General features: G+C 50.7%; 1 protein-coding gene across 14 annotated transcripts in view; it reads left to right on the top strand.

Annotated features, from left to right (window-relative positions):
- Positions 1–14,631, top strand: part of EHMT1 (euchromatic histone lysine methyltransferase 1) — a 2,375,011-nt gene that overhangs the window by 409,995 nt on the left and 1,950,385 nt on the right. The gene's annotated exons all lie outside the window — the stretch shown is intronic.

Below are 14,631 nucleotides of genomic sequence, written 5' to 3'. Positions count from 1 at the left end.
TTATTGGGCTGTTAACTATTGCTGCAGTTCCCTAACAGAGCCAACTTCTGTGCTGTGCTGCTTTTGTGTGAGGGGTTTCACCAGTCGCATGCTGCATGATTTTCTTCATAACGAATATTATACTAGCCCCCAAACTATGCAAACATTTAGTATTGTCTGATACCACTGCCCATTCCCATCCCCAGACAACTCTACTAGACTACCTTACAGTCTTCCACGCTAAGTTAAAGTAACTATTGACTTATGTTGACGGTGATCTGATTTAGGTCTATACTACTCTAGAGCATGGGATCTTGCATGGATTCACATGCTCATGAATATTCCCAGTCAGGCTGGGAATCCTCGGTAAAAAAAGAAAGCGGTTTAGCTTTAAACTAAAACAGCTTGTCTCTATGTAGTCTATCCGTGTTCTTTGGTCATACTGCCCCCAGCCAATGACTCGTCCTCCTAAGCTCCAACCGTGGTTGCCATCTTCAGATTTAACTGCACGTTGCAAGTGTATGCGGCACCCATGTCAGAGAATGGTCGGTCGCCAACTCAGGCCAAGGTTAGCTTACTGGCTTGTGGGTTACCTCCGTCCGCCAGAAAATCGCTGTCCTTGTCCCCAGCCATCTACACCAGTTCAGGGGAGGACCTGCCAGAAGATATTTATTTGGATCCGGAAGGGAACCTTGGGGAAACGCAACCTCATTGTACCTATACCTCATCAGGGGTTATGACCCGTGGGCGCCTCAAGCAGTTTAGCTCTTCAAGGGGCTTGAGCCCAGTTCCTGCTCTACTGGCTGGACCTGCACCAAGAGACCTGTCCTTGGACAGCCTAACACCAATGCTCACTCTAGTGGCAGAAATTTAACCCCCACTGCCCCTGCTCCGGCCATGAGTCCTCCAAGGCCCCTTCAGCAGCAGCCAACACAGTTGTGCCTACTGTTTTAGAGGAGCCAGTTCAAATGGACACTGTTCCTCATACAGCTGAGTTTGACGCCTAAGTTCCTGTGGATGGTTGACATCTGGATGTTGAGTCTGCCTGGGCCTCTCCCGAGGATGATACAGGCTCTTTCCACTCAGTTTCAAAAGCTGCCAAACTCTTCAACCTGGTGCCAGAAGAGAAGAAACTGGAGGGTTTCCTCTTTGAGTGGTGGGAGTCCTTCAAGAAGACAGTTGTATCTGTCCCTTTTTTGGATTACATATGGGAGGAAGGCTTAGCGGTCATGTAGGCTCACAATACCATGGCTGCTAAGTGTGACTGGTTGGTGAAAACATTACAAGGTTCCGGAGTGTGCTCATAGGTGCCTCGGGTCTCTGCCTTCTCTGGACTCTGCAGTAAAGGCTGCCGCCAGAAAAAGATCCTCCCCCTCTTAGTCGTCAATGGTGCCTCCAGACCAGGCGGGCAAGAAGCTTGTTGCTGCAGGGAGGAACGGGGGAGATGTACTATGGTTGCCCCCTGAGCTGTCGGGCATGCCGTGCGCCATGCCTCCTTCCATTATTCAGTCAGTTCATGCTGCTATTTGCTTTACTTTAAAACTGTTTAAAGCTGTAATATTGTAACTGCACGTACAACTGAGATACTGTGGCATTGTGGTCATTGATTTACTTGTGACAATGTTCTACTATTGGGTCTGACGCCTTAGTACTTATGTCTAAGCGCAAGTCTTTGATCTCTCCTTTGAACCCTATAGCCAGGAAGCGTGCAGCATGTTTGTTCGCATCAACAAGGCTAATGCTATGATTAATTAAATAGGCCTACTGAATGACATGGATACCTCTGGCAAGGTACAGGGAGTGGGAGCCCTAGTGGTAATTTGGGGGTCTCATATGTGACTGTGGGGCTCAAGACTATGCACTAATTGCAGTATCGCTAGGGGTGATGAAAGTATTGCGTTGGCAATCAAAGAGGTGATCCTTCACTTGAGTGGGGCCAGGGCTTCCGCCAGGGCAGCAGTGAAAGCAAAACTAACCATTGAGGAAATGTGTAGGCCTGCCATTGACCGTTTGAATGCTCAAAAGGTTAGCTTAACCGCCCTGTCGGGTATGGGGAAGTTACTCCCAGGGTACCAAGTGTAGAATGGTCCTAGGCAAAATGAGGGCAAAGCTTATCACATACCAGTGGAGGTGAGCATATACCCCACAGGTCCTATCAATTCGGCCTTAGAAAATGAGGGTTAGTGCATTGAGTGGGACCGCGCCCGTTGACTGACTGGGTATGCGACAAGGTTACTAAAATGTTACCCCCCCACCCCCCCGAGGTGGCCGTTTGTAATAGATTTGTTGCCCTGATTACCCCGTGTGACTGGATCCCCACTCACACCTCATGTACTCATACCAACCCCTCTAGCCAAAGTGTCCCTGTGTGTGCTGAAGTCCCTTGTTCATCCATCTGGTTTAGCTGTGGTGGAATATTCTATTGGCCCACCGAAGGAGGCTGGGTGCGAGGGTTGAAAGTGTGCCCTTGAGTTTCTGGAGATTATGCGTAAGGAAATGAGGTCCTTAAATCAGACATGTGCCAGTTAACTAAACTCGTAAGATATGTGGTTGGCTGTTGGAATGGGGGGGGGGCAGTTAGCTCCTCATCAGTAGGCTGTAAGGGTTTATTAGGGGTTTATTCCCTAAAGCAACCCTAGGTCGAGTTAGACCCACCCCTGAAGGAGTATTTGGGGTCACGAAGGGCCAGTCTTCCCAGGCCGTAGCTGACCTGGATGGGAGTTTCCCCCGGAGGCCGGGGGAGTTCGACCCACTCCTCCTTCCTTGTAAATGTCACCAAAATAGAGGGGGGAAAGATGTGAGGTGGGGGGGAGGGGGTCAATGGTCTACTCAATGAAGTAATTAATTGGTTGAGCTCTAGATGGGGGGTGTCTTGCCATTCCCCGCAGCGTCACTGTCTGGTGCAAAGGGCTACAGTGCCCCCGATGTTATTTAGATCCAGCTGATTGGAGCGTTGATTCATTGCCTCTTGGAGATGAAGCAGCGGGCTTTACCCCTGAGTGACCTGGTCATTTGTATTAAAATGAGACCTCCGACATGGGGAGTTTAATTTGGTGGTGCTTGGCGGTCGGGGCTGGTGGGGCTACAAGTCCCTGGCAGAAAAATAGCTATCGGACCCGGCTCCCGCAATGAGGCTCTCCTAGCCTGGAGGTGTACAGTATCTGATACAGCCCAAAGCCCAGCGTGGAGAACAATCGGTGCGACTAGTATCTATGGAAGCCCCAATATCCGACAGAGGTTGCTGCAGATGAGCAGAGGTCCAGCACATCCCTCTAGGAGGTGATTGGGGGGAGAAGGGGTTGGGAGGGGTCACCCTGGGATGTCAGAGCCAAATTAGTCTCAGCCAATCCCAGCTAAAGGATGGAGTCCTCCTTGAGTCTTCATGTGGATTGATTCGGCCTCGGCTGGCAGCTGGTATGGACTTTTTGGTGGGTAAAGATTATCATTTTGCCCCACTCTGTTAATCGGGACCTAAGGCCAGTTGATTCTAGGGTGCGAGCCCTTTCGTGCAACATTGCAGGGTTGAAGAAACATCTGTCTGAGAATGATTGGTTGGACTTAGCTCACAGTCAGGAGGTTGTCCGCCTCCAAGAGTCATGTGACCTAGAGGCACACCATAGCCAGGGGATGCAACGTTTGCCATCCCGGCGTCCAAGGGTGGCAAAGGACGTCCTATTGGGGGACTGACCACATGGATAGATGTGTCCCTGTATTCCTCCGCTTGGCTGGTAGATATGGGCTCAACAGATCTTTTGGTGGTCCAACTGACCCTGGGGGATAATTCCCATTTAGTTCTCTTTAATATTTATAATAGGATTGTCAAAGTAAGGGGGGGGCGACGTAATTGGTAAGCTGGCAGATCTTATTGGTGCTTGGAGATTGTCCTCCCCTATTCTCCCTAAGATAGTGGTCATGGGATCTCAATTTCCAGCATGAGCCACTCTTGGGAACTGTAAATATAATGGAGGAAGAGGACAACCTGTGGGGATTAGCTGCTTAATCTAAACCGTTACCCGATAAGACAAAATAGGAATGCTGAGGCGGCAGCCATCTTGTTTATGGCAGCCAATTTAAGAGCTTGTAATGGTCGATTTGAGGTGGCTGCTCCTGCGGTTCCATCTTTTGTTAATTCCCGGGGCTCAAGCATGATCGGTTATATTCTTGTACATTTGGAACTCTGTGAAAGCCTTTTGTTGCAACCGGAATCGGGAGCGACCATCACCCGTTAACTATGGAGATGACTGAGTACCTGTGGGGCATCCAAAGGGAGGAAAGTAATGTGAAGGGAGCTGTTTCACTTAAGTTGCGTGGTGCATCAAGATGCAACCTCAGGTGGAGGAAGCTTGATTATGGAACAGGTGCTCCCCCAGATGTATAAGACTTTGTGCCCCACTCTGGCGTTGCTGGCTGAATTGGTTCAACAGGATGCTTCTGCAGTCATTGAGGCTTATTCTAGTATAGTGTACTGTATCGTTTCCAAATTGTCTAAACAAGCCAGAGAAACCCAAAAGTATACTGAGGTGGCAACGAGGTGGTATGATTTGGAATGTAAATTAGCCAAAGGATGTTTGATTAGTGAAGCACGCTCCAAGACTGGGACAAACCATGCTGGGACAAGGGCAGCTAGAGAAGACTATCGCAGGTTGATGGTTAACAAAAGGCGTGGCATGAGGACAGATGGGATGCATTGTTCGTTGCCATCAAAAGGGGAGATACTAGAGGGTTTTGGTACTTAATTGAGTTACAATTCTGGTAGGCATACATTACAATGCTGCATCACTGAACAAGCTTGGTTGGAGAACTTTGGCTCACTGTATGGTGAGGATAGGATTAATTCAGGTTAGGATTGTCCCAGTACACCAGATGGTTTTCGGCAAAGGAAAAGCACTGATAGGTCTCTTATGGTTCTGACATATGCTGAACTTAGAAGATCCTTGGCTGGCCAAAAACGTGGCAAACCACCAAGACCTGATAGGGTTCCAATAGATTGTTATGGAAGTGAGCCCGAGGTCTTGGTGCCTTGCTTGACTAAGCTGTTCAATGCCAGCTTGAGCCTGAACACGGTGCCAGTGTCCTGGACAAGTGCAGAAGTGGTCCCTATATTTAAGAAAGGTCTTGGCGATCATCCTGGTAATTATAGACCAATATCCTTGCTTGATTCGGGCGGGAAGACTTTTGCGAGGGCCTTGTTCCATTTGGAGGCATGGGTAAATATTAACTGCATTATAGACCATCGTCCGGCTCAGTTTTGGAAAGGCCTGAGCACGATGGATCAGAGCATTAGGCTGTGCCTAATTGTTGACAATTATGCTGTACTAGCGGAAAACATCAGTCAATTTGCCAACTTAAAGACCGCGTTTGACACGTCTCCAGGCAGCGCCTCTGGGAGGCTTTGATGGGGCTTGGGAGTCCTATACCCCTCTTGATTGCGATCCAAAGCCTCCATATGGGAAATACGGCTGAGATGCGCTGGGGGGATGGATGGTAGAACAACGGAAAGTTCCAAAGTGGAGAAAGACGTGAGACAAGGGTGTGCATTGGCCCGCATGTTTTCCATTTTTATAAATGGGCTTTTTAAAGAACTTCTTGCCATACAGTCTGAAGCACCAACCCTAGCAGGTGACAACATTCCAGTATTGATGATTGCGGACAATTCAGTCCTATTGTCCCTGACTCCAGTTGGTGTTCGTAGCCAACTGGACACTTTTGTTAGATTCTGCATCTGCAAGACAAATGGCTTGCCGCTAAATATGTTGAAGACCTAATCAATGGTTTTTAATACTAACCACAGCAGGGCAGGCAGACGTCTCACTCTGACCCTGGATGAAGGCGAAGTTGAGCAAGTAGCTTTCTACAACTATCTGGGGGGCAGGGTGGTGGCCTCTGTCAGTTGGTTAATGCAATTGGAAAAAGCAAGCTTGCCTTAGCAAGGTATGGTTGCGCTTTGGCTAGGTTCACTAGGGAACATGGTAATGGCGCAGTCCGAGCCTTCTTGGAAGCCTATATGGCCGAGGCGAGGTAGGCTATTTATGGGGCAGAATTATGGGGGCATGCAGAGATTCACTTGTAGTAGAGCATGTTCTTCAAAAATTAATTCACCACTGTCTACCATCCAGTGTGCCCAATACGTTAGTTTTGTGTGAGACAGGGTTACAGGGTTTTGAGTCCATTTGTTGGCTGTGCCCTGTATTGTGCGGGGTTAGCTTGTGGGATAATGCTGACTTAGTCAAATTCAGGGAAGCATTTATGGAAGAAAAGGAGTTGCACATAAACATCCTGCAACTGCGGGCGGTCTTCAGGGCCTTCAAGTCTTTCCAGCCTCGGATCCAGGGAAAGGTGGAGTGGGTCTTCAGTCAACACCACCACACCAGGAAATAGGGCGGGATGCGATTTCCCCCGCTCTCTCCCTGGAAGCTCAGTCTCTATGGAAATGGGCCGTTCTTCAGCCCATGTTTCTTGTCCCTATTTAACTGACAGGTGTCCAGAACACCATTGTGAACTCTTTCAGGGCCTGCCACGAATGGAATCTTCACCAAGCGCATGTGTTGTGCCTCTTCAGCAAATGGGGACTTCCTCAAATCAACTTCTTTGCGACAGCTGGCCACTCCAAATCTCAGAAGTTTGCCAGCAGATATTCTCAGCCGTGAAGCCTGGGGATGCCTTCTCGTTCCCCTGGGAGGGCCTCTTTCTGTATGCTTTCCCTCCAATTCCGCTGCTACGTGTGTTCAACACACTCTGACGTCGCCATTGCAGTATGATCCTCATTGTACCGCGTGGCCAAGACAAATCTGGTAGTCGGACCTTCTCCATCTGTCGGTGGTTCCGGACATCCAACTGCTTTGACTTCCCAACCTCCTCAGGAGAGAATTAAGTTCAATCATGCACCACAACCCAACGTCGCTGAATCACGTGGCCTGGCTCATGCAGCCTTAGTATTTGGACATTATTAGCTGCCTTTGGAATGCAAGGAGATCATGGCTTAAGGCCAGGGCTCTCTCTACATTGACTTGCTACAGGCAAAAATGGAAGCACTTTGCGATGTGGTGCCGGCGCAGAAGATTTCGGCGCTGCGTGTGACTGCCTCCTCACGTATCTGCTCTCACTGGCCAAGGCTGTCTTGCCCATGTGTCTATCAAGGGCCACCTGGCCGCCGTATCCCGGTACACAATGGCTGCTGGCAAGCTTTCCCTGTGGTCACACAGGCTCTCTAAGCAGTTCCTCAAGGATCTCTTCAGAACATTCTCATCGGTAAAAGCTCTTGCACCGGCGTGGGAACTGAACGTAGTACTGTTTAAACTGATGGGACCTCCATTTGAACCAATGCATCGTGCCCCTTTAAAGTCTGTCATGGAAAACCGCCGCCTTGGAAGCGATCACCTCGGCCAGGCGGGTAGAGGAAATGGAGGCCCTCTCCAGTAAGCCTCCGTATTTGTCCTTCCACGCCATTACATCGGTTCTGCAAATTCATCCTTCATTCATGCGAAGGTTCTGTCTGACTCATCTCCATGAACCTTTGGTTCTGCCAGTTTTCTTCACGCATCTTTATTCGCCTGGTGAAAGGGCATAGTATTCACTGGTCTTTGCGCATGCTCTGAATTTTTACGTGGTACGCACAAACGACTTTCGAAAGACTTCTCAGTTTTCATTCATTTTGTACCTTTGGGGAATGGGAAAGCCATGTCTAAGGCTTTCATCTCCAGGTGGCTCTCCGGCTGGATCATGAATTGCCATTGTCTGGCCAACAGACTGCTTCCAGACTGTCCAAGAGCCTACTCCACCAGTGCCATTGCGGCGAGGACTGCATTTCTCTCTGGCGTTCCGCTGCTCAACATCTACAGGGCTGCTACATGGAGGTCTACCCACAACTTCTCCCTGGAATCCTCGTCGACGCAGTAGAATCTTGAGTCCCAGGTCGGCCAAGTGGTGCTACACAACCTGATTGTTTGAGGCAAGTCTGTTCAAAAGTGTATTGCTTCTGTGAGCCATGCCACCACCTCTGCATGTGTATATGTACTGCTGTGTAATCGTATTCATGAGCATGTGAATCCATGCAAGACCCCATGCTCGAGAGTACCAGTTACTTGCATGTAACTCTTGATCTCCAGCATGGGTCTTATTCTTCATTTCCAATTCCAATTCTTCATTTTGGTGCCAAAGGTGCGTGGGTTCATGCCAGCTTTTGTTCTTTAATGCATCAGTCTTTGCAGATGAAATGTCTAAAGTACCAAAGACGTTAACAGAGGACCTTTACTGACTAATAAATGCATTAGCACTAGCTGTCGGATTGTGTATTTAATAACAAAATATGGGCCTACTTTCATGCTCTTTGTTACAAAGCATGTTTCACTAGCTCCCATTCTACCACTGTCTTAAAGATGCGATCTTTTATCGCCAACAATGAGGATAATACAAATGTCTGAGGTTGCACTTGCTAATAACCTCTCTGAAATAGAAAGATGGCCTACCCTACAGTTGCTTAATTTTAAATGGGTTAGACAACCTAACTGAGAATGCCACACTATACCTTAAGCTGCCTGTATTCCTCTACACAGGATGTTTCACGGTCTCCTACATATGAAGTAGTTCACACTAGTGCCATTACCATCTCTTGGAGAGGATGTGCCATTATAAAATGCTATCCCTGCAAGAAGGTTTGGTGCACTAAGTGCTCTCCCTAATAAAGGAGGTTTTACTAGACTGGAGACAGGCTAACATTTTAGCAGTGAGGTATTCTACAGCTTGGCTATTCCTTTCTTCACTTGAGCTTAATAGGAGCCAATGTGTTTCAGGGCATGTTGATGGGCATAGTGAATGTTGCTTGATATGTTTGAGGTGGATCTGTTCAGAAAGGTCTTGATTAAGAGAAAACGATCTTGCAGCTTAATGAAGTACAGCAATAGATGAGCATTATTAATGGAACTGGTTACTGTCTGTGGGTGTGCTTGCATGTGTATAAGAAGCCATAGTGCTGTATTTACTCCTACGTCCCGTCCCCTCTCCTCCATACTTGTGGGACATCTCTCCTTCCTGTGGGACGGGACCGGAGCACTTTGTAAAAAGCATCCATTTTTTTCAAAAATGTCCCCCCCCTCTTTCCTGCGCGGGGCCCGGCACACAGCTGTAACCCCGCCCACCTTAGCTCCGCATCGCCCATCAGTCCTTTTCTCCACACGATCGTGGCCGGATGCACTTGCATCTTTGAAGATTTTCTTCCCTGTTTTCCTCTCTGGCTCTCGCTAGCGTTTGTTTACTAGTCTGTCTTTTAAACTAGATTTTCCAGACTGTCCGTGTCACTGTCGCTTTGCGAGGGCAGATCCCCATCCTCTTTTTTTTTTTTTTTAGAGTGTTTGGGTCCGGAACACCGTTGGGACTCATGTTTTTACTGTGACTCCCTTTCGGTCCGGGCACTTCGTCGGTTGGAGCGGTGGGAGGTGGTGGTGGGAGGTGGTGTTCCGACGCACTCCTCCTTCTCATTTTCAGGCGTTCATCGACGAGAAGAAGAAACGCCCGGTAAGTTTACTTTTCAGAGCACCCCGACCGGGGGATACCTTCCCAGGTTCCTCTCAGGCTGGGAGGAGCGTTGATCGCTCTGTTACCGGGGTTCGTTTTGAGGTGCCTGTCGGGCCTAATAATTCTACCAGAGTTTTCTCCGAGGGTCTCCGTAAGGGGCCTGTGTTCACCAGAGTACGATCTGAGGCCCCTCCAGTGGGGGCTGTTTGTAGGCCCAGTTCTGAGTCGTGGGGTACCGGTGCTTGCTCTGAGGCCTCTTTCGGCTTCCCTCAAAAACAAAACCGGGGTGCGCCCGAGGCCTTGGCTGGGCTTGTGGTTACCGAACGGATGTTCGAGGCCCGTGCCGATAAGGCTTTTACCGGGCCTAGGTCTGAGGTCCCTCATACAGAGGCGAAGGCTACCAACAGTTCTGAGGGGCCGAGCAAGGCCCTGTCGGTGAAAGCGGTTGCTCACCGTTCCCGCTCTTGTGGTGACACCGGATCTGTTGAGGGGGCAAAGAAGAAAGGTGGTTCTTTTACAGGCATTGCCGAGGCCCGAAGATGCAGATGGTGGTTGGTATGTCACAGAAACATTCCAGGCCTCATAGTACCGGCTCTGCCGAGGTTCCTTACGTTAAGGCTAAAATTAAGACCCCTGACCCATCGACGGGGACCTCTGCCTCACTTCCTCACGTGCCGCAGTTCCCCTCAGATGAGGACAAAATGGTGGCTGTTCCCGCCACGACCACGGCGGCCATTTTAGGTACTACCTCTACAATTAAGCCATCGGCCCCTGGTGTAGGGTTCAGTCCTTTGGGTGAACCTAAGGTCCCTTGTGCGCATCCTTACCGGCCGGTTTGATTGGAACGCCCAGATGCCTCTTCCGCACAATGTTTTGTTGCCCGCAGGGGCGGCTCCCTTAATTTATGTGGATACGTCGGTGGAGGGGCTGGTGTGGCACCCTTCTCTGTTACGTCCCTGGATTTGTCCACCTCATGAGAGGCCTCCTCAGGTTCTGAAACAATCTCCTGAGGACGCCTTTTTCGGTAAATTTCAAGCACTTATGCGCACCGACCCCATGAGGGAATATTTCAAAGGGCTTTTCAAGGAGATATGTCCACCTGCGCCTCCGGCTCCACCTGTTCCTCCGGTGGTTCTGCCGGCGCCTCCCTTGCCCGTGGTGCCTTCCCCTGCCCTTCCGCCTTTGCCACCATTTCCCCAGTGGACAAGGCAGTGCCTGACACGGCTCAGCAGGATCCTGACCTGTCAGATGACCCTCAAGGCGATCGGGACAACGAGGACCTTCCCCGCTCTATCAGAGCTTTCCATGACCGGGTACTGGACATGATGAGTTTCTTAGATGTTCCGGTGCCCGAGGCACCCGCTCCGCAGGAGGGCGTGCTTTCTGGGGCATTCACCTTGTCTCCCTTGGAGCGTACCAGCCTGTTCCTGCAGAAGGACGTTCTGGCCGAGGTCCGAAGAGTTTGGGAAAAGCCACACTCGGGACTTTTTGTCAATAAAAAGATTGACGCGTGGTACAGGCTGCATTTTTCGGAAGAAGTGGCCTCGTCGTCTTGTCTGCCTCCCACCTCCACAGTGGTGGCTGCGGCTACGTTACAATCCAGACCTGCAGCATCCTCTTCCGCGACGGCTACTCAGGTCTTGGGAAAGGAGGACAAGCTCCTGGACTCCCTGGGGAGGAAAATCTTTGCCAATTCGGCCTTGCAGCTCAGGCAGGCCAATGCAGAATTGATTTTGGCGGGAGCTAACATGCGGATGTGGAAAGGTCTGTCTGAGTTTGAGGAGCACATTCCGGTCGAGAGGTTGAAAGATTTCAGAGGGGGCCTTTCCAATGCCAGGGTCTTGGCCCAGGATCTCCTGGAGGCTGCGGCTCATCACGTAGACACCTCGGCTCGGGGCCTGATGCTCGGGGTTGATACCTCGCGGCAAGCGTGGCTGCATGCCACTACATTTTCGAAGGAAGTGCAAGACAAGGTACTGGACCTTCCATTCGAAGAGCTTTTTCACTCTTCTACTGACGTAGAGCTCACCAAAACCAAGGATAGCACTCAGACGGCTAAGTCATTGTCTGTTCTGGTTAAAGCTCCTTTCAAATCCCAGAGACCGTTGTCGCAAAGTCGACCTTCCTCTGGTTTTAGGGGCTTCCTCGACCGTAAATCTCGCAGAGTGGATACTCCTGTGGGGAATAACCGGCGTACGCGGTTTTTCTCCCGCTCCTCCACCTCCTCGTCAGGTTCAGGTGGCACCACCACCACCGATGAGCCTGCCAAATGAGTGTTTTCCGCGCTTGGACGAGACCCCGGAGGGAGGACGCATTGCGTCTCATTGGGAGGCATGCCGACCATCACCGAAGACAGATGGGTCTTGTCAGTCGCTCGAGCGGGCTTCCGCTTGCCTTTACCCCCTACCACACGTCTCAACCATCCTTTTCAGCTGTCGGGCTCACCCTCCCTCAAGGCCGAGGTTCAGAAACTTCTGCACCTCAGAACTGTGGAACCTGTTCCCCTTGGGGAGCGAGGGGAGGGCTTTTACTCCCGGCTGTTTACGGTGCCCAAACCCAACCAGGCTGGCCTGCGCACCATCGTAGACATTTCCGAGTTCAATCTTTTCCTACCCCAAGAGAAGTTCAAGATAATCACGCCCGGCCAGATTCACACTTTGCAGATGGGCGATTGGCTCAGCGTGATGGATCTTCAGGATGCGTACATGCATATCCTGATTTGGAATCCACACAGGAGATACCTCTGCTTCTCTTTGGGAGAGGAGCACTTCCAGTTTTGGGTGCTTCCTTTTGGCCTCAGCTCGGCGCCGCGTGTCTTCACAAAGATTATGTTGGTGATTGTGGCCTATCTTCGCCTCCAGGGTATCCATGTGTATCCCTATTTGGACGACTGGCTCTTACGCAGCCCTTGTCTGTCTGTTGGCAGCAGCGGGCAACCTCCAGTCTCTCCTTCAGCTCCTGTTCCATCTTGGGCTGTCGGTGAACTGGCGGAAATCCTCCATGACGGTCTCACAGGACCTGATTTTCCTAGGTTTTCGTTGGAACACGATCGACTGCCGAGTGTCGGGGACAGAATGGTGGATCTGTTGGCCATGTGTCAGATGTTTGCGCAGTCGGAGAGCATGTCGGCCTGGTGGTTCCAGAGGCTTCTGGGCCTCATGGCTTCGTGTGTACTGGCTCTTCCTCTTGCTCGTCTCAAAATGAGACAGACCCAGATGGCTCTTCTGAGTTCCTGGCGTCAGGCTGTGGACCCGGATTCCAAGCGGATAATGATTCCGGATTCCATGAGAGTGGACCTGGACTGGTGGTCATCTCTCAGCAACCTGTCAGTGGGCGTGGGGTTTCAGGACCCAGCCCCCATGGTGACGATCACGACGGACTCCTCCCTTTTGTGTTGTGGTGCGACGTTCGATCTTCTTCAGGTCTCGGACCTCTGGTCGCCTCATGACAAGCTCCTGCACATAAATCATTTGGAGCTTCTGGCGATCTTTCTGGCGTTCAGACCGTTCATCGTCAACAAGGTGGTTTGCATACACACGGACAATGTGCTATCAATGTATTACATAAACAAGCAAGCAGGAACGAAGTCTGCCCCTCTCGTGGACCTGTCCATCCAGATTTGTGAGTGGGCCGTGCTTCATGGGGTCTGGCTGCTTGCAGTGCACATCCCGGGCCAGCTGAATGTCACAGCGGATGCCCTCAGCCGGCGGACAGTTGTCAGCTACGAGTGGGAGTTGAAGGCGGAGATCCTCTCATGGATTTTCTCGCGTTGGGGCACACCGGAGGTGGACCTCTTCGCCACGGCGGTAAACAAGAAGCTTCCTCAGTGTGCCTCCAGAGGGGGGGGGGGGGGTAGGAGCCTCCTCTATGGGGGATGCTCTCGAGATTCCATGGCACAACGTGAGAGCTTACGCCTTCCCGCCTCTGCCCCTAGTTCATCGAGCAATTTGGAAGTTGAAGAACTCTGTGAACTCTTCTACTGATAGCTCCGTGGTGGCCGGCCAGGTTTTGGATCTCAGAACTTCAACACCTGTCGGTGTATGACCAGTAACTCCCGATCTTCTTCACCAAGGGGAACAACAGATGTGGCACCCCTCCCCACAATCGCTCAACTTGGCGGCATGGTGCTTGAGTTCAAGTCTTTAGAGCATTTGAGTTTGTCTGCGGATAACATGTGCATTATCCAGGCAGCCAGGAAACCCTCAACCAGATCTCAATACAAGAGTAAATTGCTCAGGTTTTGTCATTGGTGTTTGGAGAAAGAGTTGGATCCGAGGGTGGCAACGATTGACACAGTGCTGTCCTTCGTATCCTCCCTAGCAGAGTCAGGGGTTCATGTTCTATCTTGCAGGACTCATCTCTCAGCGGTTTCCGCTTACCTCTCTACAGACCTGTGTTCTTCTCTAACTAACCCGGTGGTGAAGAGACATTTTGCTGGCTTGACACGCATCTACCCTCCGGTTCATAGTCCGCACCCGCCTCGGGACCTAAATGTGGCCCTGACGGCACTGTGCCATAAGCCCTTTGAGCCAATGGCTACGGTTGACTTTAAGTACGTGTCCTGGAAAGTGTCCTTTCTGGTCGCCGTTACGTCAGCGAGGAGAGTGAGAGAGCTCCAGGCATTGTCGGTGGAGCATCCTTTCTTTGTCTTTCACAAGGACAAGGTAGTCCTTCGGACAAACCCGGCTTTCCTACCAAAGGTAGTGACCGAATTCCATCTGAATCAGTCGATTTCCCTTCCGGTCTTTTTTCCGAACCCTGCCTCGGAGGCTGAAAGGGTTCTACACTGTCTGGATGTCCGAAGAGCTCTTAAGTTCTACCTGGACAGGACTTCCGAGCTGTTCTCAACTTTTTGTGACCTTCGGTAACCCTCAGGCAGGCCGGTGTCTAAGGCATCTATTTCCAGATGGATTGCCGTCTGTATCACGGAGTCTTTCACCGTCCAAAAGCTGAAACCTCCTAAAGGTATCCATACACACCTTGTGCGGGGCAAGGCAGCCGTGGTTGCTTTTCAGAAGTATGTTCCCTGGGTGTCCATCGCTAAAGCAGCTACTTGGGCCTCCCCATCTGCTTTCTGTAAGCATTACTGCCTCGATATGAGCTCTAGAGCTGACACTCAGTTTGGTCAGGCTGTGCTAAAGA

This window comes from Ambystoma mexicanum, chromosome 8 (assembly GCF_040938575.1).
Source record: "Ambystoma mexicanum isolate Mex_15411 chromosome 8, UKY_AmexF1_1, whole genome shotgun sequence".
NCBI lineage: Eukaryota > Metazoa > Chordata > Amphibia > Caudata > Ambystomatidae > Ambystoma > Ambystoma mexicanum.
Note: the sequence above shows the minus strand (reverse complement) of the source record. Positions and strands in the feature narration are given on the sequence as shown.